Consider the following 23975-nt stretch of genomic DNA (forward strand, 5'->3'; position numbering starts at 1 on the left):
TGCTGACAGAATAATCATATGCTAGGCCATAAGCACGCCTTAAATAAATTTAAAAGGACTAAAATCATACAAAGTATGCTCCCCCAATCACAATGCAATAAAATTAGAAATAATAAAATAAAATTTGGGAAATTTACAAGTATATGAAAATTAAACAACACCCTTTTAAATAACCAATGGTTAAAATTTTTTTTTAAATGACAAAAGAAACCAGAAAATGCTTTGGAGGGAATAAACTCAAAAATACAAGATACTAAAACTTATGTAAGATAGTAAAAGCAGTGGTTGGAGAAAAATTTATAGCTGTGAATACCTACCTCTTAAAAATATTTCCAATAATCTAACCTTCCACTTTAAGAAACTAAAAAAAGATGAGCAAATCAAACCAAAAGCAAACAGTGGAAATAATAAATAACAGAAATAATTCAACTAGAGAATAGTAAAACAAAAGAGAGATTTTAAAAAATTTATTATCTAAAAAGATAAAATCAACAAACTTTGCGCTAAACTGACCAAGAGATATAAAAAAAAACCAAAGTACTAAAATCAGGAAAGAAACAGAGTACATTATTACTACCAACCTTACAGACACAGGATTAAAAAGAAATAAAATATAACAACTGAATGCTAACAAATAACTAGAGGAAATGAACAAATTTCTAGAAAGTCACAAGCTACCAAAATTGACTCAGGAAGATACATATAATCTGAAAAGACCTATAAGAAGTGAAGAGATTGCATTAGTAATTTTATGATTTTACACAAAGAAAATCCCAGTTCCAGATGGCTTCACTGGAGAAGCCTACCAATTAAAAGAAAAATTAATATCAATTCTTCAAACTCTTTCAAATCACAGAAACACCTAGAACACTTCCTAATTCATCTGATGAAGCCATTAGCACCCAGATAACACCATCAAAGACATCACAAGAAATAAAAACTACACACTAATGTATCTTATGAAACAGACACAAAAAATCCCTAAGGAAATACTAGGAAACCAAATCCAGCAAAACAGGGGTTATACCCTGTGACCAGGTTGGATTTGTCTCAAGAAAGCAAGATATTCAACATCCAAAAGCTAAATAATGTACTACACAATAAGAATAAAAGACAAACACCATGAGAATCACAAAAGTTGCAAGAAAAGCATTTGGAAAAAAATCAAATAGCCCTTCATGATAAAAGCACTCAACAAATTAGAATTAGAAGGGAACTTCCTTAACTTGATAAAAGATACCTATGTAAAAACCGTAAGTAATAGTATAATTAATGGTCAAAGTGTGAAAGCTTTCCTTCTAAGGTCAAAAATAAGACAAAGCTGTCCAATCCAGGCACTTCTATGCAATACAGCACTCAAGAGTCTGGCCAGAACACTTATGCAAGAAAATAAAATAGAAAGTTGGAAAGGAAGAAGTGAAACTGCTTCTAATTGCAGATGACATGGTCTCACATATAAGAAAATCCACTTAAGGAATTTATAGCAGTTTAATACTTAAGATTTTAATAATGATAATATAATAATATGTTTACAACAATTAAACAAGTTCAACAAGGTTGCAGAGTACAAAATAAATATGCCAAAATTAACTGCATTTCTATACAATAACAACGACTAATCAAAAAATGTCATTAAGAAAGCAATACCATTTCTGTGACATCAAAGAGAAAATACTTGTCTTTTTAACAAATATTGAGCTCTAAACCAATTATTTTCAATATTAAATCATCCCTTCACATAATCTATACACAAATTTAAGTCTAGCAACACAAAATCTAGACGAGGTCTTAGCTTCCTCATGATAAAGAAAAGTAGCAAAACTTCAAGAGAAAGGATATTTACTGTACCCAATAGGCATTCATTCAACAAACATGTTTCAGGCACTAGTTATATTAGCAGTTAGACAATGAAATACTCTCCAACAGTAATGATACACACACATACACACAAATCAAAAAACTGTACAGAGCAAAAGAAGACAAACTCAAAAGAATTCATTCTTAGGCTGAGTGTGGTGGCTCACCCCTGTAATCCCAGGCTTTGGGAGGTCAAGGTGGGAGGACTGCTTGAGGCCAGGAGTTTGAGATCAGCCTGGGCAACACAGCAAGACTTCATCTCTACAAACAGTTAAAAAAAAAAAATTAGGCAGGCATGGTAGCATGTGCCTGTAGTCCCAGCTACTAAGAAGGCTTGGTGGTGGGGGTGGAATCACTTGAACCCAGGAGCTCAAGGCTGCAGTGAGCTATGAGCATGCCACTGTACTTGATCATAAATGACAGAGTAACACCCTGTCTCTAAAAACAATTAAAAAAAATTTTTTTAAACGAATGTATTCTCTATGATTCTATTTGTTTACCTCTCTAAAAAATAATCAAATCTATTCCAACAGAAAAGCACATTAGTGGTTACCTGAGCCATGAGTGGTCACTAACTGGAATCAGTAAACTTTAGGGATGATGGGAATATTTTGTATCTGGATAACCCAAAAGAACACTTAAATGGGTGATTTGTATTATATGTAAACTTCCTTGACAAAGTTGATGTAAAAATAGTAATTGAGTCAGGAGCACTGGCTCAAGCCTCTAATCCCAGCACTTTGGGAGGCAGAGGCAAGAGGACTGCCTAAGCACAGCGGCTCGAGACCACGCTGGGCAACTTGGCGAGAACTCGTCTCTACAATAAATCAAAACCTTAGCTGGGCATGGTGGCACACACCTGTAGTTCCAGCTACTTGGAAGGCTGAGACGGAAAGATCAACTGAGCCCAGCAGGTCGAGGTTGTGGTAGCCGTGAGTGTGCAACTGTCCTCCAGCCTGGGCAACAGATTGAGACTCCGACTCAAAAAAGAAAAAAAAAATGATATTAACTCCTATGGCTAATAAAATGAAAAATAACAGGCCGCACATGGACAACTGCCCTAGAGCCACACACACAAAAAATAAATCCATCCTGGATTTCACTGTAAAAGTCAAAATCTCTATAATTATGCTAGAACAAGAATGACAGTATAATGAAAAACCATGAAGATTTGAAGTCAAAGACCTAACTTCAAATGGCAACCACTAACTTGTATGACCTTGAAGAGGTTAATCACTGCTTATCCAGTAGAATCTTTACTAAACTGTAAAATGGGAAGAATTCCACTAACTTAGTATATCATTATGAAGAGAATATATGAGATACCATCTTACGAAAGTCAAAGTCCTTACGGTTCCTGAGCAGTCCTTTCCTCATTTGCCCTTTACTCCCTACCTTTTCTTTACCCACCTGTCATTCTCTTTCTTCCCTACTACACTGCAGCCACACAGAATTCCTAGCAGTTTTAAAATAATAAGACATCAAAGAATAGTGCTCCCTCAGGGCATTTGCTGCTTATTGATGTCTTTTCCTGGAATCCCTTTCTCCTGAATATGCTTAGGATTGCTCCCTCACCAAAGGATCACTCTTTGAGAAGAACACATTGGGAAAGGACTTCTCTAGGCAGCCTACTTAAATCTGCACCCCAAATATAGTCTTGGTTTCTCTTCCTCCATATCCCTAACATATGCTTTATTTTTAAAAAAATTTTGTACATCAATATATTCTCTTAGAACAGTGCCTGGTACACAATAGGAGTTATGCATTTGTCACATGAATGAATAAATAAGTACAGAAAGTATCTAATACAGTACCTAAATGTTACTTGTCTCTGTCTACACTCCACAGCAAACCATTCATTATTTTAAAATACCTTCAGAGAAGTGGTTTTGAAGCCCTCCAGGCAGCAGAAGCTTAAGAAAATAGTGAAAACGCAATACGATTTAGGCATTTATTATAACAGTTACATTTTTAGTGCCGATATAATAAATTAGGCAAAATTTTTAACTTGTAGTGGTTTACCCAGTTTAAACTACTTGGTGATCAATTCTGGCATGGTACTTGTATAGTAACACCAGCTCATATTTGTATGACATTAAATACTGCTCACTTTTTTTTTCCAAGAGGTACGAAATAATACTTGGGAGTTGACCAAAGACAGGATTATAACCTATTACTCTTAGTCTATCTTTATTCTTCTTACTAAAAACAGAACATAAACAGAAAATATGTAAAAATACAAGTGATTAAACAATTAAAAAGATTCACTCTTCAAAAAAGCCAATAAGCCGGGCACAGTAGGTCATGCCTTTAAGCCCAACACTATGGGAGGCTGAGGCAGGAGGACTGCTTGAGCTCAAGAGTTTGAGACCAGCCTGGGCAACACAGCAAAACCCCACCTCTACAAAATAATAAAAAAATTAGCCAGGCAAGGTAACATGCGCCTGCAGTCCCAGCTATTAGAGAGACTGATGTGGGAGCATAGCCTAAGCCCAGGAGGTGGAAGCTATAGTGAGCCATGATTGTGCCACTGCACTCCAGCCTGGATGACAGAGACAATGACTCAAAAACAAAAAACAAAAAAATGGCCAGGTACAGTGGCTCATGCACGTAATCTTAGCATTTTGGGAGAACAAGGAGGGAGAACTGTTTGAGCCCAGGAGTTCGAGAGCAGCCTAGGCAATATGGTGAGGCCTTTTTTCTACAAAAAAATTTAAAAAGTAGCCTGGTGTGGTGGAGCATGCCTACAGTCCCAGCTATTCAAGAGGCTAAGTGGCGGGATCAGTTGAGGCTGGAATTTGAGGCTGTAGTGAGCCATGATTGTACCACTGCACTCAGCCTGAACGACAGAGTAAAACCCAAACAAACAAACAAAAATTCTTGTAATGTAAGCTTTTCCCCCCCAATGCAAGTTACAAATCAGTGAGTATATTCCAGTTTCTCTATTACAAAAATGGAAGCAGTGGTTGCCTCTGAGGACTTTTTCCTCTCTTTATTATACTTTCCTGAATTTTCTAAATTTTTCACATCACCCTGTATTATTTTAATAATCAGAAGAAAACAGGAGAGACTGTAGAGCTTACAAACACATACACACACACACACAGGAATTGACAGATAATGTATGCTTCGATTAACAGTTTTCTAGGTTGCACACTTGTGATTACTATTTTCTTTTTCAACATTTATTTAATACCTTTTCTATAATAAGCATATGCTACAGACTTTCTTCATCCAAACCTCACATTTTATGTTTTATGTAAAAATTTAAAAACTAGTAACAGTATTATTTCCTTGATATGTTACAAAAATATGTATCTATACACAAAAATCCAAAACACGTAACAGATAAGTTATAGAGAAATCATTTCTATTACAAAAGAATCTAATCTTCCCTTCAAAAAAATTCACCTCAGAATTCCTTGAGTTGAAGTTCCCCAGGTATATAAGAACTTCTTAAATCATTAATTTGACTTAAATGTAAGAAATAAAAGGAATTTATCCTTTTTCTGGGCCAACTGATAAATCAGAAATAAAATATTTTTGAAATAGTGTTAAAAATGGCCAAAACAGAGCGCAAAAATACATCTTTGACACATCTTGACATTTCAGCATGTACATTTTTTGTCCAAGCCTGGTGTATATAACTAAAAATAAAAGCCTTATTAATCATATAAGACTTAGGATGTAGACTATTCTGAAGAGTGAACTCCCTAGTTACTTCCAGTTAATTACAGTGAATTAAGCAAAAAGAAAGCCTTTGATATCAAAAATTTTTCTAAAATGTTCTAACAAATTATCTTCTTAGAATAATAAACATAATAGGCATAACTAAATATCTGATGCCCAAGCACACTGCTGTGACTGGCAACATTATTAAAACTATCAAAATTGTAAATTTAGGGGCCTATCTTGACCAGCCTCTATATATCTCCTCGAAGTTTATTTTATAAGTTTTCCATTATAAATATAAGTTTTATAAATAAGTTTTAGATATCAGTTATTTGAATAATTTTAAATTATTTTTCTTAACATGAAAAAATGAAGGAGCAAACTGAGAATTTAGGGTGGCAGGACTCCAGCTTCTAGAGTTTAGGTATATGTTTTCAGAAGAAAGGTGTTTTACTTGAATGCAGTTTTTTATCACAGTATAAGATTAAATAACCAGCAAATACTTAATATCAGTAATTAGATTTTATATGGACAAGAGTAAAAGCAATGTCTTTTCCTTCAGTGCACAACAATCATTTTTTCATTACTCTGTGATTCACTTTCCTTACTTTGCTACTGTAGCTGCTTAGTACTATTCTGCTTTCCTTATATGGTGTTTGTTTTAATGGTTCAAAAAGCTCAAAAGGGATCTTACAGATTTAAGGGAGAAAAAGACAGTGTAAGTTATTCATACACATTACATACACAAGAATACACAATAGTTCCAAACTGCTGCACTGACATTCTCAATACTCCATTAATAAATTACAAATGAATTTCAAAAATAACAGGCATGATGTTCACAAAAATGTGCTTGGTAACAATGATAAAGGGAAAGCAGGCAAATAAAGTTACAAAAAGTGAGAATAACGCAAAGAATATTCATCTTTTACCCTTAATGAAAAAGGAAAGAAGATTAAGTAAATTTCCTATCACATAGGAAGTATTAAGATTTCGGCATGCATCGGGCTCGGTGGCTCAGCCTGTAATCCCGCGCCTTTGGGAGGCTGAGGTGAGTGGATTGCCTGAGCCCGCAGGTTTCGAGACCCGCCTGGGCAGCGAGACCTCATCTCTACAATAAATAAAAAAAATCAGCCGGGTGTGGTAGCGTATACCTGTAATTCCGGCCACTCGGAAGGCTGAAGTGGAAGGATCACTGGAGCCCAGCAGGTCGAAGCTGCAGTGGCCGGGAGCGGCTACTGCACTCCAGTCTGGGCGACCGAATGAGACTCCAACTCAAAAAAAAAAAGATTTCAGCATGCAAAAACATTCAAGTATTAACTGGCCTGCTACGATGAACATAGCAGAATTATTTTTTCCCACTCCAATAATCTCCCTGAACTTCCCTTTCCCAAAAGTCCTATAAGCCAGATATTTAACAGAAGTGTATAATGGGCAAAGCACATGAATGCTGCAGCATCACAAGGAAAAAAATGAATAAATGAATCATTCAACCAATCACACAAGTTAAGAAACTATAGCAGTCCCTCATTTATCTGTGTGGTTTTGTTTTTTGCAGTTTCAGTGACCTCCGGTCAAACACCATCCAAAAATATTAAATGAAAAATTACAGAAATCAATAATTCACAAGTTTTAAGTTGAGCATCATTTCTGAGTAGCATGATAAAATTTCATGCCATCCCACTGCATCCCGCCTAGGAAATAATATCCACACTATATATATGCTACCCACCCCCTTATAGTCATGTTAGTACCCACCTTGGTTATCAAAGTACAACAGATCACGAGAAGTATGAACAGTACAAGAAATATTTTAACTTTTTTTACATTATGCTTGTCTCATCTTATTATTAGTCATTGTTGTGCCCAATTTGTAAATTAAATTTTATCACAGTTAAGTTTGTGTAGAAAAAACATAGTATACGTAGGATTCAGAACAATTCACAGTTTCAGTCATCCACTGGGGGTCTTGAGACATATCCCCCATGGATAAGGGGGGACTACTATACTTATTTCATTACAACTAAAAATCAGGAATCATTATCGTAATATTTTCACATGCTTCAGAGTTGAGTATTTTTGCTTTCATCAGCAACACTGGAAGGTATAAATTACTAAAAAGCTGAGGTGCTTCAATACCAAATTGATTTGCCCAGGCATATACCTAATAAATTCTGGCACCCAGACTAGAACCCATCTTCTAAATCCAAGCCTGTAGTCCTTCCAAAATATGCTATTATTGCTCCATTAAAGATGAGCATATACGTAAAGGTAAATAAATGGTCTGATTTTCTGAACTTTCAAAAAAACAAAACAAAACTGCTATCTTAAGTATTTCTTCTGAACTTCCATAACTTTGGAAATATTTGTTCTGAATAAAGAAAAAAGGGTCAACACTATGCAGGATCACATTTACCCCCATTAAATACACCTAAGAGAAGACATCTTATTCATTTTAAGAAAGATAAAACAGGCATAAAGAAAAAAATTGCTACAGGTAACCAGATGGTAAACATAGGTCTGTCTGACTCCTAGCCCATTAGCTTTACCCCATTTAACAAAGGAATTATTAAATGCCTATTATATACCCTGAGCTGTGCCAAATGCTGCAGATGTATTTGTGACTCAAAATATTACACATTATACTTCACAGAATGTCATCTAAACAAAATTCCTGGTAGGAAAAACATGTCTAGACTCTAAGAACAAGACTGAATTCTTCTTGTTTACATTTATAAACTGATACAAAATGATCCTTGTGTACTTTATGAAACAAATTGTGGCTAATTCTCACATACTTCAGAAGCTCATCTTTAACTTAGTAAATCCAACCAACTCCAAAAAAGAACCCACAAGAACCTTTATTCCTTACTTCAACCATACTAGGTAAGTATTTATCCACATTTTTCAAATGAGAAAACTGAAGTTTAGGGAGGATAAGTCACATAGCTAATTAAAAACAGTAAAATGGTGACTCCAATTTAAGTTAGCTAGCTCCAGAGACCTTAAGGACAACAGTAAAATTCCAGCACAACTCAGGAGGCTGAGGTAGGAGACTGGCTTGAGACAGGAGTTCCAGACCAGCCTGAGTAACATGGCTCAACCTTGTTTCTAAAAAAAAAAAAATTTAAAAACAGCTGGGCATGTTGGTACATGCCTGTAATCCCAGCACTTTGGGAGGCCGAGGCGAGTGGACTGCCTGAGCCCACGGGTTCGAGACCCACCTGAACAACTTGGTGAGACCTCATCTCTACAATAAATCAAAAATTAGCCAGGCATGGTAGCATGCGCCTGTAGTTCTGGCAACTTGGAAGGCTGAGGCAGAAGGATTGCAGGAGCCTAGCAGGTTGAGGCTGCGGTGGCCAGGAGCGTGCCACTGCATCCAGTCTGGGCGACAAGACTCCAACTCAAAAAAAAAGATACAAACTATATAGTTTCAAAGTCATGCAGTTCTCAACAAATAAAAATCCTACTAATATTAATAAAAAATACTCAAGTTGTCTAATGGAAATAATTCTTCAAAAATTTCACAAATATACTATGTCCTCAAGTTTATGATTTTAATTATAAATCAACTGTGGAATCTAAAATTTTCCCTGAAGCACAAATCTGTTTATCACTCTCACTGTTCAAAAAAAAAAAAAAAAAAGTTAATGGCTCCTTCATCATGTAAATAGCAAGATCTCTCTCACATAGTGGCTACTTCATTCCTTTAACTAACTTTTCCCATAAGGTCCCAGAACTCCACCAGGAAAAGGCCAAGCATGGTGGCTCATGTCTGTGTTCCCAGCACTTTGGGAGGCCTAGGCAAGAGGATTGCCTGAGCCCACGAGTTGGAGACCAACCTAGGCAATGTAGCAAGACCTCATCTCTACAACAAATCCAAAAAAAAGACAAAGAGCTATTGGGGATATTCTCCTAGTCTTTGTGCATTTACAATGTTGATTCCCTAATGCTACCATACCTAATAAATTCCAAATAACCCTTCTTAACCTCAGTTCAAGTATTAACTCCCTGAAATCAACTTATCAACTCCCTCAAACAAGGTAGCTCCACCCTAGCATGTTTCTACAGCATCACAAAAACTTAAGGAATTATTCAGTGAAATTAAAATCGTGAACAGCACATAGTAACATTTATTGGATTGTACAAGAAAATCTAATTAAACATGAAAATATCACTAGTTCCCAAGAAAATATTATCTAAAACTTGGCAAAACTAAAAATTCTTACAAGTTTTGATTATTCAAATACATGAATTAAGGAAAGAAAGTTTTAAGTTTGCTTTTCTATATAATTTTCCAATAATACAGACAGACCCCAAATTCTATCTGATCCAGAAAACATTTTCAGCCAGGCATGGTGGCTCAAGCCTGCAATCCCAGCACTTTGGGAGGCCAAGGCAAGAGGAATGCCTGAGCTCAGGGGTTTGAGACCAGCCTGAGCAACATGGCAAGACCTCGTCTCGACAGTAAGTCAAAAAATAAGCTGGGCGTGATGGCACATGCCTGTGGTTCCAGCCACTTGGAAGGCTGAGGCGGAACAATCGCTGAGCCCAGCAAATAGAGGCCACAGTGGCCTTGAGCAGCATGCCACCGCACTCCAGCCTGGGCAATAAAGTGAAACTTCGACTCAAAAAAAAAAAGAGAGAACATTTTCAAGGCCTCTTAAGGAAAAGTAATCCTTCCTCCCTATTGCTCTTTACAAAATTTTCTATGCTAGGTTCACCACAATCTGAAAGACAAGGATTATGCTTTAGTCATCTCTTTAGTCATCTCTTCTCCCCTTTATAGTTTACCCCAATTTACACAGGAAGAACTAAGTAACTGTTATAAAATTTCTTATCCTTAAACATGCAAAACTGAACCCCAACTCAGGGCCTACTATTCCTTCTGCCTAGAAAACCATTCACCCAGATTTTTGCATGGCTTTCTCCTTTTTCTGCTCAAATGGCAGCTCCAGAGAGGCTTTCTCTCATCACTCTACTAAAAATAATCTCTTTTCTTAGATTCCTAATCAACTGCTGTACCCTTACTCCTCTTTATTTTTTTCATAGCAGTTACCACTATTTGAAACTAAGTTTGTCTACTTTTTTATTGTCTGTCTCTGCCTCCAGAATGTCAATGCAGGTAGCGACTTGTCTTAATCACCATAATATACTCAACACCTAATAACAATGTCTACCAGGGACTAAACACTCAAATTACTAAATGATTTAGTTGCTAACATCTAATCAGTAAGAGCCTAAAATTTAAACCTAAACAATTTATATCCAAGTACTACTCAAAAACAACCAAATTCTGTGAATTTTGCATACAGGTAAAGGAAGAAGCCTTAACTTTTCAAATACACAAAATTTTAGGGTTAGAAGTGACCTTAGCAATTAAGTCCAGAGGGTTTCAAACTATGCTCGGAAACATCTTAGTGTTTCATCAATTTGTGCTTCAAAAACTCACTGAAGCATAGTATTACAACTGCTTTACACATATACATCTTTTTTTAGGATGGGTGATATACCCTCACGCAAAAGTTAATTGTATATCAAATTTAAACACTTTAAAGACTGCTAGCTCAGCTGTCAGGTTAACTTGCTTTTTTGCAGTTAAAGTTTGGCCTGACGTGCCTAGAATTTCTTGTAAGCATACATAGAGTAGAAAGGTTATACTTCTAATTTTTTTCTAACTTCAGGCCAGATATGCTCTCTCACATAAAATTATTAAAAAATACACCCCTAGAACACTAATTTGTGCAATAATCTGCTCAGCACAATATCTCTCAGAATAATTGTGTAATAAGTAAATACATAAAAAGCTGCAGCAACATAAAATATTATTATCTATTCTCACTATAATACAGTATTCTCATTCATAAGTTTTTGGTGATTTTCAACAAATGTTTACAACTTCTAAAAATCTGAGCAGCTGTTGAATACTGCCAAAAAGTCATTCTTGAGACAAAAACTTCTTACTGCTGCTTCTCCTTCAAACTTCTTTATTAATTTAAAATCCCAGATCTGTAAGATGATCAAATAAAAATAAATAATCTTTCACTTATGTCTACTTAACTAGATAAATCAAGATTTTTCTCTTATAGCACTATAAATAAGAAAGAAATTAGACTGGGTCCAGTTTGAGGATGAAGATGGCCTTCATAATTCTCAACTTTTTATTTATTTTAGATTCAGCAGGTAGACATGCATATTCATAATTCCCAACTTCCAATTTTCATACTGATTAAAAGAGCTTGGTTGTCTGTTTATAAGTATAAATATTAAATTTTAAACTTATTTTAAAAGTTAACATCAGCCGGGCGTGGTGGCTCATGCCTAGCACTTTGGGAGGCTGAGGCGAGATTGCCTAAGCCAGTGGGTTCGAGACCAGCCTGGGCAACATGGCAAGACCGTATCTCAATTAATCAAAAAATTAGCTGAATGTGGTGGCACACACCTGTAGTTCCAGCTACTTGGAAGGCTGAGGCAGAAGGACTGCCTAAGCTCAGCAGGTCGAGACTGCAGTGGCCACGAACAGCGTGCCACTGCACTCCAGCCTGGACGACAGAGTGAGACTATTAATAAAAAAAAAAAGTTAACATCAAGGTGGCAACCATATAAAATTGAGATGACATATATAAAAGTGCTCTTTGCAAGCTGTAGAGCATTTTACAAATATTAAGTAGTAAAGTCAAAGTGAAATCAAGTCCTTAGAATGGCATGGTAAACTTATTTAATATTATTGTACTGATCTATGAAATGTTCTTACAAGCAGAAACTAAATTAAAAATGTGTATGCAGGATAGGTAATTTACAATGTCAAAAGTAATACAAAACCAAATGTTCCTCTCCCAATCACACTGTATTACATAATCAGTCATTACATTTTGTCCAGATGCTGATACAAAATGGAGTTATGTTTCAACATCTGAATTTACAAATGGAAAAAAATGGTATACTAATATGCTTGAAAAAAAGCAAATCTACTCATTGCCAGGACACAATTTTCTCTTGCTTATTTTATCATTCCTTGGTATAGTAAAAATCTACCAAGTGTGCCTTTTCACCTGCTTCTCCCGTAAGAAAAGACACTTCCATTCAGTAAAAGCAGAGAAAGGACTAGAGTCCGGAGTATGAGATCAAATTCTCTTTTTTAAAAATATACTGTTATTTTTAGTAGCTCTAGAAAATATATAGGCAAGTTAGACATAATATTTCTAAAATCACAAGTCAAACATTAGCATGTCTACTAATTGCAATTCTGGGAGTTTTTACTCTGTTTTAATGTCTACATCTCTAAAATGGGCACAAAACTGGCTCCCAATCTGCTAATCCAACATGTGAAGGCCAGACATTACTCAAAATTAGAATTTTTCAGATTTCAGAAAGGCAAAAAAAGTATATATATCATATATGACATAACACCCACAGAGTGGTCTAGGCTGCATCTGTTATTAACATGATTTCAAGCATGCTAATATTTCTACATCAAAATGTTGAAAAATTGGGTTAAGAGGGATAATAATTAGATTAAGAGGTATAATTCCAATTGATACTGCTCCACCTCTCTTAAAAAAGAAGATACATTTTTCAGGTTTTTAGGGTTTTGGACCTCCAGTAAAGGTAATTAAATTATCTCATTTAATTTCCATAAAGACAATGGTATTCAAACCATGGAACTACTCCTTTATACTAAACCATTGGGCCAGGCATTAGGAGGAAAAGGGTGAAAAAATCCACAGAATCTAAAAAGCCCAAATCTAATACTAATAGCAGCTCATGGTTAAGTACTGGTAGACATATATTAACTTGTAAAAAAAAAAACAAGAAACAAAAAACTATCTCCTTCAGCTAATAACTATAACCACACAAAATACAGCAAGAAATACAAACCTAAACATTCTGCCAGAAGCAAAACAAGGTACTAATCACTCTATTACTAATATCCTTCCCTTAATTCAGTACTAACTCTACACACAGTTCCCTGAAAGGCTAGTTACCTATTTTCCCATAAGTAATTAAGCAACAAAACTGGAAGAAAGGATTCAAGGAAGCCATAGAATACAGGATGCCTTTCTCCCTACCTTTTCTACTTTGTTGCTTCTGACCTGTGGAGTACTCTGACAGCATTACATGTTAAACAACAGTTTGGCAACATTTCAGTTCAGTTTAATACATATTTATTGAGAACCTAGTAAGTATTAGGTACTCTAAAAGGTACTAGAAATGTAAATATAAATAAGACACAGGTGCTCACAGTCAAGTGGAGGTTATGATGGTAAAAGGCAGGGATGAACAGTAAATTACAAAAGTGAGATACATTCAATAACAGAAGCTTGAAGAATAAACAGCAGAAGAATTTTTGGTGTCAGGAAAGCTTTCATGAAGAAAAGTGACACCAGAGATGAATTCTGAAGAAGTCTGTCAAGCAAGAGAGAAATGAAAGAGTTAAAAACACTGTCCCCCCACCCCACCCCAACACACACAGGCACGCGCGCGCGCGCACACACACACACACACAATCATGAATGAAAAGGAAAACTTTGAGGCTAAGTGGCAAATATGTCTGAAATATCTAACTATATCTAAAGGGCTTAGATCCTGAGTCTAAGCATAAATGAAATATTAATGTGGCCAGCAAAGAAAAACTTTCCCTTTTTTCCAGATAATTTACTTTATTCCATTTCCATATTATATAAGCCACCAGCTCTTGCCAAAAACAAAAAAACAAAAAACCACACACTACACCGTTTTATTACTTCATAATGCAGCACACCCCTAAGTGATATACCAAGAAATTTGCATCTGTATTTCAAAGAAGCTATCACAACACAGTAATAATTATATTTTCAGGGCATCCCTACTAGTATAGATGAAATAAGTAAATGAACAAGCCATGTCAGCATGATATGTCAAAATAGTTGAATTTTAAAATAGAAATCAAAAGATGCCAAACAGAAAAACTAAAGAAATAAGAAAAAAAGATGTATTACTTTGAGGGACGTTTCAACAAACAAAACCAATTTTAAAAATATAAAATAACTTTAAGATACTAATTCATTATTTAAGAATCATAAGCAAAAATAATCCTTAATAAGAAATAAGAGTCACCTGTATCATCAGCCGCAATGACTCCTATCATAGCACTAAGCCCCTTGATCAATATTGTATGTAATTCATTCAAACACTATAGTACAACTGTTTCTAAAACGGCCCCACCTGGTACCTTGAAACTTTTGCTTCTCTGTGTTACAAAATGCACTGCAGGTCCAGGTAGCCAATAAAATTGTATTTAGTAGTATCTTTGCCTAAGACTGTATTACTATTTGCATAAGTTGTCCTTAAATGCCTAGTGAAGCAAGCTTATAAGGTTCTTGGAATTTGCTTTCAAATATGTAATCATAACAGAATGATTCTACAGTTAAAAATTTTTAAGACAATTAAAAACATTGTTATTTAACACTGTTTTTAAAGAGAAAAAAACCTGTAAGTTATGTTTATTAGCCTTAATGTGCACTATTTCATACATACATGTGAAGTATACATTTTATTTCTCTATATTATCAGAAACTCTTAAGAAACAAATCTGTTACTAAAAAAGGTAAAACTGAAACTTAGTATAGGCTGTGAAAAATCCTGTAATGGTCTTTCAAAATACATATACTTTTAGTATCACTATCTACTAAAGAGATAAAAACTACAACTAGGTTCGAAGCGCTTCTAATAAAATCTACTCATAAATCTGAAGCATTTATTTACTTTTAAACAATGAATGTTCATGTTATAACAAACTGTAAAGCATTTCTGAAACATCAAAAAGTAAACATCCAAAGTTAGAAAGCAAAAGTAAAGGTGATTCATTCTTTTAGGAAAGTATATCATTTTGAGTTTTATTTTATTTCAAGATATGGTACTTCTCAAACGAAAGGGACATGAATCACTTACACATGCATTTTGCCCTCATTTTCCCACCATATAAATTTACTTTAAAGTATTACAGAAAATGTTTAAAGGCTGTATTTGTTGCTTGGTTAAACAAACAGCCAATTCTCATTACCCAAGATCAGGTTAGGTTACAAATATCTCTACACTGTATACCTGGAACAAAAGGATCCTACCAACAAATGATATTTGCATTGCTATTTGTATTGATGATGCATTAATTGGGATGCAAAAAAGTAAAATACACTTTCTCACTCCCTATCTAAAATACAGATATTCACAGAAATCACCACAATTTAAGCCCTCAAGGGGGGTGGGGGTGTGGAAGTGTCTTTTTAAGATCAAATGAGGATCTTACAAAGTCAAGAAACAAGTGGATGGTGCAGAAGATGTTTGTCTTTCCGTATACTCTGCATTTATTTTTCCTTTCGATTTATTAATCTAAAAGAATGACAAACTAAGCAGAAGTTCAACATACAGATCTTACTAATTATCTTGGTCCATTAAAAGAACATTTCAACGAAACAGACTCTTGCTGTGTTGCCCAGGCTGGTCTCGAAATCCTGGCCTCAAGCGATCCTCCACCTTGGCCTCCCAAAGTGCTGGGATCCCAGGCGTGAGCCACCGCACATAGCACAAAACAGGATTTTAAGGTACACATTTAACCATGTGAATACTTAAGGATAACCATTTCAGTCCACTGTAATTCTTAACTCTTTCAGTCTGGGATAGTTATCTTCCAAAACTGAAAGTACTTGGGAAAGTACTTGGGAAAGAACTGTCATCAGTTACACAAAGCATTCCCAAACTCAACATAAACCTGGTATGTAAATAAATACTTTCAAATTTCTACCCCATCCACCACCTCATCTTTTGTTATGTTGCTTCAAAAGGCAAATCAAGAGTTACTTATTCCCGAGCTCTAAAAATTCTTAATATAAAGCATGACAGGAAATGTGTTCAACTCTGAACACTAAATTCAAGTATGGCCTCCTTCATGAGATTTTTAACTGAGTACTTTTTACCATTTCGCCAAGAATCTAAGGGTTCAAATCAGTTTATTTAACTACTAGGAACTCTCCAGATGAATTAAAAAGTAGGATTCTTTCATCAATTTTTTTTTTTCATGAAAATGAAACAAAGTATGTTGCACTCGGTCTTCCGGATGTTGAAAAGTGAAGATGTCTCCTAGGATTCGAAGGAAGTTGATGTTTAGGTTCCCTTCCAAGAGGGTGGTACCCATACGCAAGACTTTCGTGGTGCTAATACCGTACCCACAGGGCCTAGAATAAATGGGAATTCTAAAACCTTGGAAATGCTTTTATAAAAGAAAACTACAATTCGCTTTAGCTAAGGACCACAGTTACCAAGAGTTACAAGCTTTCTCCTGGAAGGGCACCAGTACGTCCTTTAAGAACTACGGGGGACTCTTTCAATCATTTCTTCTGTGAAACTTTTAAGTGAGCCCTAAAACAGCAAAAGGTGGAGAGGCCTCAGCGGAAGCAGAGACCTAAGGCTTGCAACTTCACAAACAGAAGCGTCTCGGGTTCCTCCGCCGCCACAGGACCATCCGGACTCAGTCTACGCCACTACGGAAGCTTCACCCTCCGGGTGCGGTGGCAGAAGTAGCATCACAGTTGCACTCCTTCTCCTTCCACCATGCACCACCTTCGGTATCCCACAGCCTGGAGGCTCCAGAGGCCCGTTAGCCAGTCCAGTGTCCCCCATCGTACACTTGCACACACACACTAACAGCACACACAAGTGGCAGGTGATGTGCGTGTACTGCGAGAATGTGAAGAGCCAGAGATCGCGGCAGCTGTAGGAAAGGCGGCAGAGCCGTCTAAAGCGGGCCCGGGCTCCTCAGCCACAGCCGCTGCCGCCTTCTCTTCTTCCCCAGGAAGCAGCGCGGCAGCAGCGGACGCTGGCGGGAGCCTGCGGGAGCAGAGTCGGGGGAAGCCCCGCCGCTCGCGGACGGGACCGGGCCTAGGAGCTAGAGCTGCCGCTGCAGCGGCCCGAGCACAGCGACGCTTTACGTCCCGTCCACCACCACCCCCATACACACCCCCTCCCTCCCTCCACCGCCGCCACCCCCCCTCCCCGCCCGCTCCGCTCTCCCTCTCTCGATTGGAGCCGAGACAAAAGCAACGGGAAGCGGCGGGCCAGGACGCTACCCGCGAACCCCGAGCACGACCGGACCGGCCCCGAGGCATTCCCCCGCCTTGCGGGGGCCCCAAATCCGCCGCCCCCGCCGCGCGCCCCGCTGCCAGACTTCCGAAAATTTGCCAAAAACTCACCGCATGAATTTTCTTGTCCCGCGGATCCAAGATGGCGACGTATCCACCGCGGAGGCTGCTGGGAGCAAGACCTTTACCCTCTGACCCCCGCCGTGACCCCCGTCGCTCCGGCTTCCCTCAAGGCGGTGGCGGAAGGTGGGAGCGGCGATTGCTGAGCGGACAGGGTTGGGGGTGGGTAGGCCTCTTCCCGCGCGATTGTGAGGGTGGGGAGAGGCGCTTCAGTCCCCCACCGCCCTCTCCGCGGCTCCGCGGTGCCTCCTGCCGACTCACAGGGAGGCTCGATGCTCCTCCGCGGCCGTTACTGCGAGCGGGGCTTCTGCGGCCCGCGCCTCTTTCCTGGGGCGCGGTTGCTTCGCGCGAGGCTCGGGCCTTGGGTCCCAGAGGAACCACGGGGTCCGGGGACGAGGAATGGTGAGGTGGCGCCGGTCCGCCCTCCCCAGGGATGCGGAGCGTGTTTGTGTTTGTGTTTGTGTCGGACACCCCGCCCCCGCACGTCCGCCGCCTCACTCCTCCCCGCCGCACTCCAACCACCTGGAGCAAATCTGACCGCTGTCCCCATTTCCTCCCGCAGCCCCAGCACCCGCCGGTGCTTGTGCGCGCACTTCCAGGGACCAGCGGCACGTCACCATCACCTCCTGAGTAGTGAGTTCCCCTCTGCTGAAACCAGTGGTGTTTTCTACTCACCTCTCTCCTTCCTTTTTATTTTTTTTTTTCTCCAGCCTGGTGGGAGGAAGTAAATAACCGGGAGCACTGTTTAGAACATTGTTCTGTGAACTTGCTGTAGCCGAAACAGGTTGACAGCACTTTGTCTAACTCCCGCTCCCCAATCCCCACGTAAGCTTGAGTGACCAGCTGGCCCATGAGCAAGACTGTCGGAAATTACGGTGGATTTGGTGGAAACTTAAAGGAGGGAAATCTCTGCTTCCCAGAAATATAGTTGTCATTCAAAGTGAAATTAATCTTGTTTTCTTGGTAATAAATTCCTCTTTTTTGTTTCGTATATCCGTAAACTCATCACTTTTTTTGGTAATTACTGGACATCTTGAACTTATAATAAAAGGAGTCTCAGCATGTGCGCTTTGGAATTGTGTAGTTTCATAATGCGAAAATTATTCCATTCTATTTGAGGATACAATTTATTAGTTAATGTAAAGTACATTTGAAGTAAATAAAATTTTACTTCCTTTGGTTGTTTCTCTTTTAAAATCACTTTTTCCTTCCAAAAACGATCACTGTAATCCAATTTAAATTTATCTTTGATGGTCAAAGGCAAGAAATAGAAAAATAAGCATGTTATAAATAAAAGGTAGATGACATGCTTTGACATATGAGCAGATATTGTGTGCATTAAACTTTGAATGGTCTTGGTGCTGCTAGTAGAGAATATTTTGCTTGGTTTTTCATTAAACATTCTGCTTTACGGTGTCTTTCACTTCAGGAAAATTCAAATAGGATCAACACATTTGTTTATGTTCTTCCCACCTTTCTGTCCCTCTTCCCAAACAGTTCCTTCCTGCCTCTTCTGCTTTCTCTTCCTCTCATGTTAATATCTACAGCCATATGATGGTGTGTTAAAAGACTGCATATGCTTTTAAGTATATGTCGTATTTGTATATGAATACATGTACATAAAAATATGTATTACTGAGCACCTTAATCTTGGTGTTAATAATTTGAAAGTTTATTGATTATTTGAAGCCATAAGATGGCATGGTAAAAACAGGATAGCTTGTGTGTGTGTATAGTAACATCAAGTATTACCATTCTAATCTGTTAGTTTGACTTATATTAAGGCCAAAAGATGGACCTCAATTCTTATTTTTTTAATATTTATTATTACCACCCTTTTATTCACTCAAAAAAAAAAAAGGATGAGTTTTAAATATCACAGAACATTGTAAAATTGGAAATGTCACTTCCAAAGGGGACAGGTTTGATTTGAGTTTTACTTCCTTGAATATTTATTGGACGACATGAACAACAAACGTTTTCTTATTTTCTTTTTTTTTTCCTTTTAAAGAGCCAGGATCTTATTCTGTCACCCAGGCTAGTGTGCAGAGGTACAGTCATAGCCACTGTAGCCTTGAACTGCTGGCCTCAAACAATCTCCCTACCTCAGTCTCCTAAATAGCTGGGACTGCAGGCACTCAACACCGTATCTGGTTAAATTTTTTTTTTTTTTTTATAAATATGGGATCTTGCTGTGTGGCCCAAGCTGCTTGGAACTCCTGGCCTCAAGAGATCCTCCCAGCTCAGCCTCCCAAAGTACCAGGTTAGAGGTGTGAGCCACCACACCCAGCCCAAACATTTTCATTAATAAATGTGTGGGGTAGGAGTTTAGGAAAAATATATACTGATCCTTTTGCTTTCACTTTTTAATACTATTTACTTTCACTATTACTGAGCACTATTTAGAATGAATTAACTTTAAGCCTTGTTGAAGAACAAGTTTTTAATTGTCCTATTACTTATGCCAAGTCTATTATAAATCTGTAAAATTTGTTTAATACCTGCTAGATGGGGTTCTGAGTATTAAATGAACTGACATTTGTTAAGGGGCTTCTACTTACAGCTTTCTAGTAAATTCTCAATAAATAGCGTGTCTTTTAAATTGTCCTGTTGCACCAAAAAGTTCATCTTCATTGTTAATGTTGATCAGATTTGCCTATTTGGTAGTTTAGTTTTTGTTTTTTTAACTATCCACTTTGATAGATTTTCTTACTTTTACTTGAAAAATAGCCCGTACTAACAGGTATGTTTGTGTATTTTCAAAATATGTGTTAAATTCTCTGTGCATCTTACAGAAAAATTATAGACTTGGATTGAAAACAAAATCTTATTAAGGGAAGAATGAATTTATATATAACCTGTAGAAGAGGGAAGTCTCCCATTTTTAGAAAGGTATGGGCAATATTGAAAATGTTGCCATGGCAAGGGATCAAAAGGACAGGCATCTCTAATTTAACATGCCTAAAACAGAACATTTTAATCCCCTTTGTTCACTCCCTAAACCTTCTGCTCCTTTAGTCTTTCTGATTTCCATAAATAGTACCACTGTTCACTTGCTAACTCAATATAAAACTAGGAATCTTCTGTGATTTCTACTCAACATCCAATTCATTAGCCATTACCATCAACTCTTCCTTACAGATATATTCTGAATTCAGCTATTTACCACCTCCAGTGCCACCACCCTTTGGAACCACCATCATCTCTTGTTGGACCAGACCAATATCCATACTATCTGCTTTCATTTTTCCCTGCACTCTTATGAAAAATTTCCCATTCAAATCATTTTCTATATACCAGCCAGAGCAATAATTTTTAAATTTTCATTAGGTTATATCACTCTCTTGTTTAAAACCCTCCAGTAGCTTCCCTATGCACACAATAAAATTCTAATTCCTTACCATGGTCTTCAAGACTGCATAATCTAGCTCCTGGCTACCTCTCCAACTTTATATTTTTCTCACCCTTCTCATTGCCTCCTTTCTGTTTCTGTCATGTAGCAAGCTCTGTCTAGTCTAGCAGAGACTGTTTCTCCATTTTTTTCATTAATAAATGTAGATACATGATTGCCCAGAGTAAAGACTGTATTTTCCAGTCTGCCTTGTAGCTATGTAATAGCGCTGGTTAATAGGATATAAGTAAGTAGATATATTGTGTGGCACCCTTCCAGAACCATCCTTAAAAGATAGCCAGTACAAACCTTTGGTTCTTTACTTCTTTTCCTCTTTCTATAGTCTGTATCCTGGAATGCAGATGTGATGTCTTTGAACCATATGTAAGTTCTCTCATCCTAGGAATGGCAGAACCTTAAGCTGGTGGAAACCAGCATCCTTAAGTACTTCGTAGATCAGAGCACCATGCCAGCTCTGTACTCCTTACCTTCAGATTTTGATGTAGAAAAAAGTAAGTTTATCTTATTAAAGCCACTATTTTGAGTTTCTTGTTCTCAACTGACCGTCCTGAGACAGTCCTGAAAGGTCTGTCTCAGGACCTTTGTACTTGCTATTTTTTTTTTCTGCCTGGGATGTGATTTTTCTGTGGCTGACTCATTCTCTGACAGGCCTTCCCTGGCTACCTTATCCAAAGTAGCTCCTCCTCCCCATTTATTCTCTGTTTTCTATTTTTTAATAGAATAATTAATAACTTATCACTATCTTTATTTATTGTTTATTTTCTGTCTTCCTTCACCCTACTAAATGTAAACTCCATGAGAGCAGGGACTGCATCTGTTTTTGTAACTTCTTTATTCTCCACACATATTAGGCTTTGGATAAGTGCTGTTGAATGATTATGTCAGTGAATGAACCATTGTGTGAACAAAATGCTTATACAAGATTAGGTAGACTTTTTATATAATAAATGAGTAAATGTCTTGAAAGATTTCCTTCAACACATAATTTGTAAAAGCCAAGCTAGGATATAGGAAAAACAGTACTAAACTAATAGGGTATTAATATGATATCCCTAGTTTCCAGTCCTTAATAATGAAGATACAAATCTTTTTCTGGAAAATCTGTAAGGTCTTACAAACAAAAAAACCAGAAAAGCTTAATTGATGAGCAGACTGCAAGTCAAAAAGAACACTGCATTATATCCAGGGCAGAAATCCCCACTAAATAGTTGTGTGATTTATTGTATAACTTACTGGATCTCAATTTCTTCATCTATAATATAGGTAATAATCTTAAGCTTTGAATGGTAATATTGTAGAAGTTTAATAGTAACCCCAACTTATGAGTGACAAAGCATGTTTTATATTAATTTAATCTTCAAGTGTTATTTTAACATGTAAGTATTTCTTGATAATACTGGCAGGGATTCAGAGAATAGGGCTTCTTCTTATTGCTGAGAGTATAAGTTGGCAACACATTACTAGAGTGCAGTTTGGCAATATGTATCAAGAGCCTTGAGCATGTGTATTTGACCTAGCAGTCCCTCTTCTAGAAATATATTGTAAAGAAATATTTGTAACAATTTGATTGCAAGAGTATTCTTTACTGAATTGTTTATTAAGAGATTAGTTAACTAGAGTACACATCATCTGCACAGTGATTCATACTCGGCCATTAAAAATGGTGTGGAGGAAATTTTATTGACATGATGTATTGTTAAATGCAAGGAAAAAGTTTTAAAATATAACTCCAATTTTGTAAAAATTTCTAAGTCACACAAAGACCTAACAGGATATGCACACAGTATTAAGTTAACCTAGTATAGTTATTTTTTCATTTTTATTTCATAGTATTTTAAATTTTTATAGAATTAAAAAATTTTAATAATACTATTTCAAAGTCTACCTTATCTTTAAAGAAACAAGTGGATAATTCTGGGAAATAGCACCATATACTCAATTGCCAAACATGAAACCTTTTATCCTTTCTTCTTCCCTACACCTCACAACTAATCACCATTTCCTGAATGTTTTACCATCTAGATATGTCTAGGATCCATCCATACCTCCCCATTCCTACAGACATTTTTTTAATCATATCATCATCTCTCTACAGTTTTGGAAGAGTTTTTTCTTGTGTTGTTTTGTTTTAACTGGTCTTTCTGCATTAAGTTTTGACTCTCTCTAGTCTTCCAAACTACCACCGGATTTAGCTTTCTCCATTATAAGTTTTGACTCTCTCCAGTCTTCCAAACTACCACCAGATTTAGCTATCTCCATTATACATCTTAGGAGACTCCACTGCATAAAATTTTTATAATGCTGCTACATCACCTGCAAGATTAAAAGTGCAAGCTTTGACTGGGTGTGGTGGCTCATTCCTATAATCCCAGCACTTTGGAAGATCAAGGTGGGAGGATCACCTCACTCCAGGAAGTTAAGGGTGGTGCTTAACTCCTCCATGAGTATGGACTGGACTTTGTGACACTGTGACACTCTTCTAATAAATAGAATAAGGTGGAAGTGAATATGTGACTCTGAGACTAAGTCATAAAAGGCATATGGACTTCACTTTGTGCATTCTCTTGGATCACTCACTTAGGGAAGCTAGTTGCCATGTCATAATAACCCTAAAGCAGGCTATAGAGAAGCCTATGTGGCAAGGAAATATTTTAACAACCAAAAAGGAACTGAGAAGCCTGTCAACGGTCACATGAATAAGCTTAGAAACAAATCCTTCAATACCCTTGAATTGACTTCAGCCCCAGCCAGCCAATAGCTTACCTGAAACCTTATAAGAGACCCTGACCCTGAGCCAG

The 23975-nt window shown here is 37.2% G+C and overlaps 1 protein-coding gene and 1 long non-coding RNA gene across 6 annotated transcripts in view; one reads left to right on the forward strand and one right to left on the reverse strand.

The window, feature by feature from the left end:
• Positions 1 to 18229, reverse strand: part of CNOT2 (CCR4-NOT transcription complex subunit 2) — a 110045-nt gene extending 91816 nt beyond the window's left edge. For 2 of the 4 annotated variants that reach the window (XM_008066613.2, XM_021716859.1), the window contains exon 1: positions 16934 to 17522. The gene's annotated coding sequence lies outside the window, so the exon portion shown is untranslated. Of the gene's footprint in view, positions 1 to 16933; positions 17523 to 17756 lie in introns of those variants that run through there. The other 2 variants (XM_008066612.1, XM_008066614.2) reach the window with 2 other exon arrangements.
• LOC103269036 overlaps positions 17835 to 23975 on the forward strand; it is a 35253-nt gene continuing 29112 nt past the window's right edge. The window contains exons 1-2 of one of the 2 annotated variants that reach the window (XR_504853.1): positions 17835 to 17891; positions 18328 to 18398. This is a non-coding gene — a long non-coding RNA (uncharacterized LOC103269036). Of the gene's footprint in view, positions 17928 to 18327; positions 18399 to 23975 lie in introns of both variants that reach the window. The other variant, XR_504852.2, reaches the window with a different exon arrangement.

The sequence above is a fragment of the Carlito syrichta genome, unplaced genomic scaffold (assembly GCF_000164805.1).
Source record: "Carlito syrichta isolate Samal-C Ts95f unplaced genomic scaffold, Tarsius_syrichta-2.0.1 Scaffold309041, whole genome shotgun sequence".
NCBI classification, from domain to species: Eukaryota; Metazoa; Chordata; class Mammalia; order Primates; family Tarsiidae; genus Carlito; species Carlito syrichta.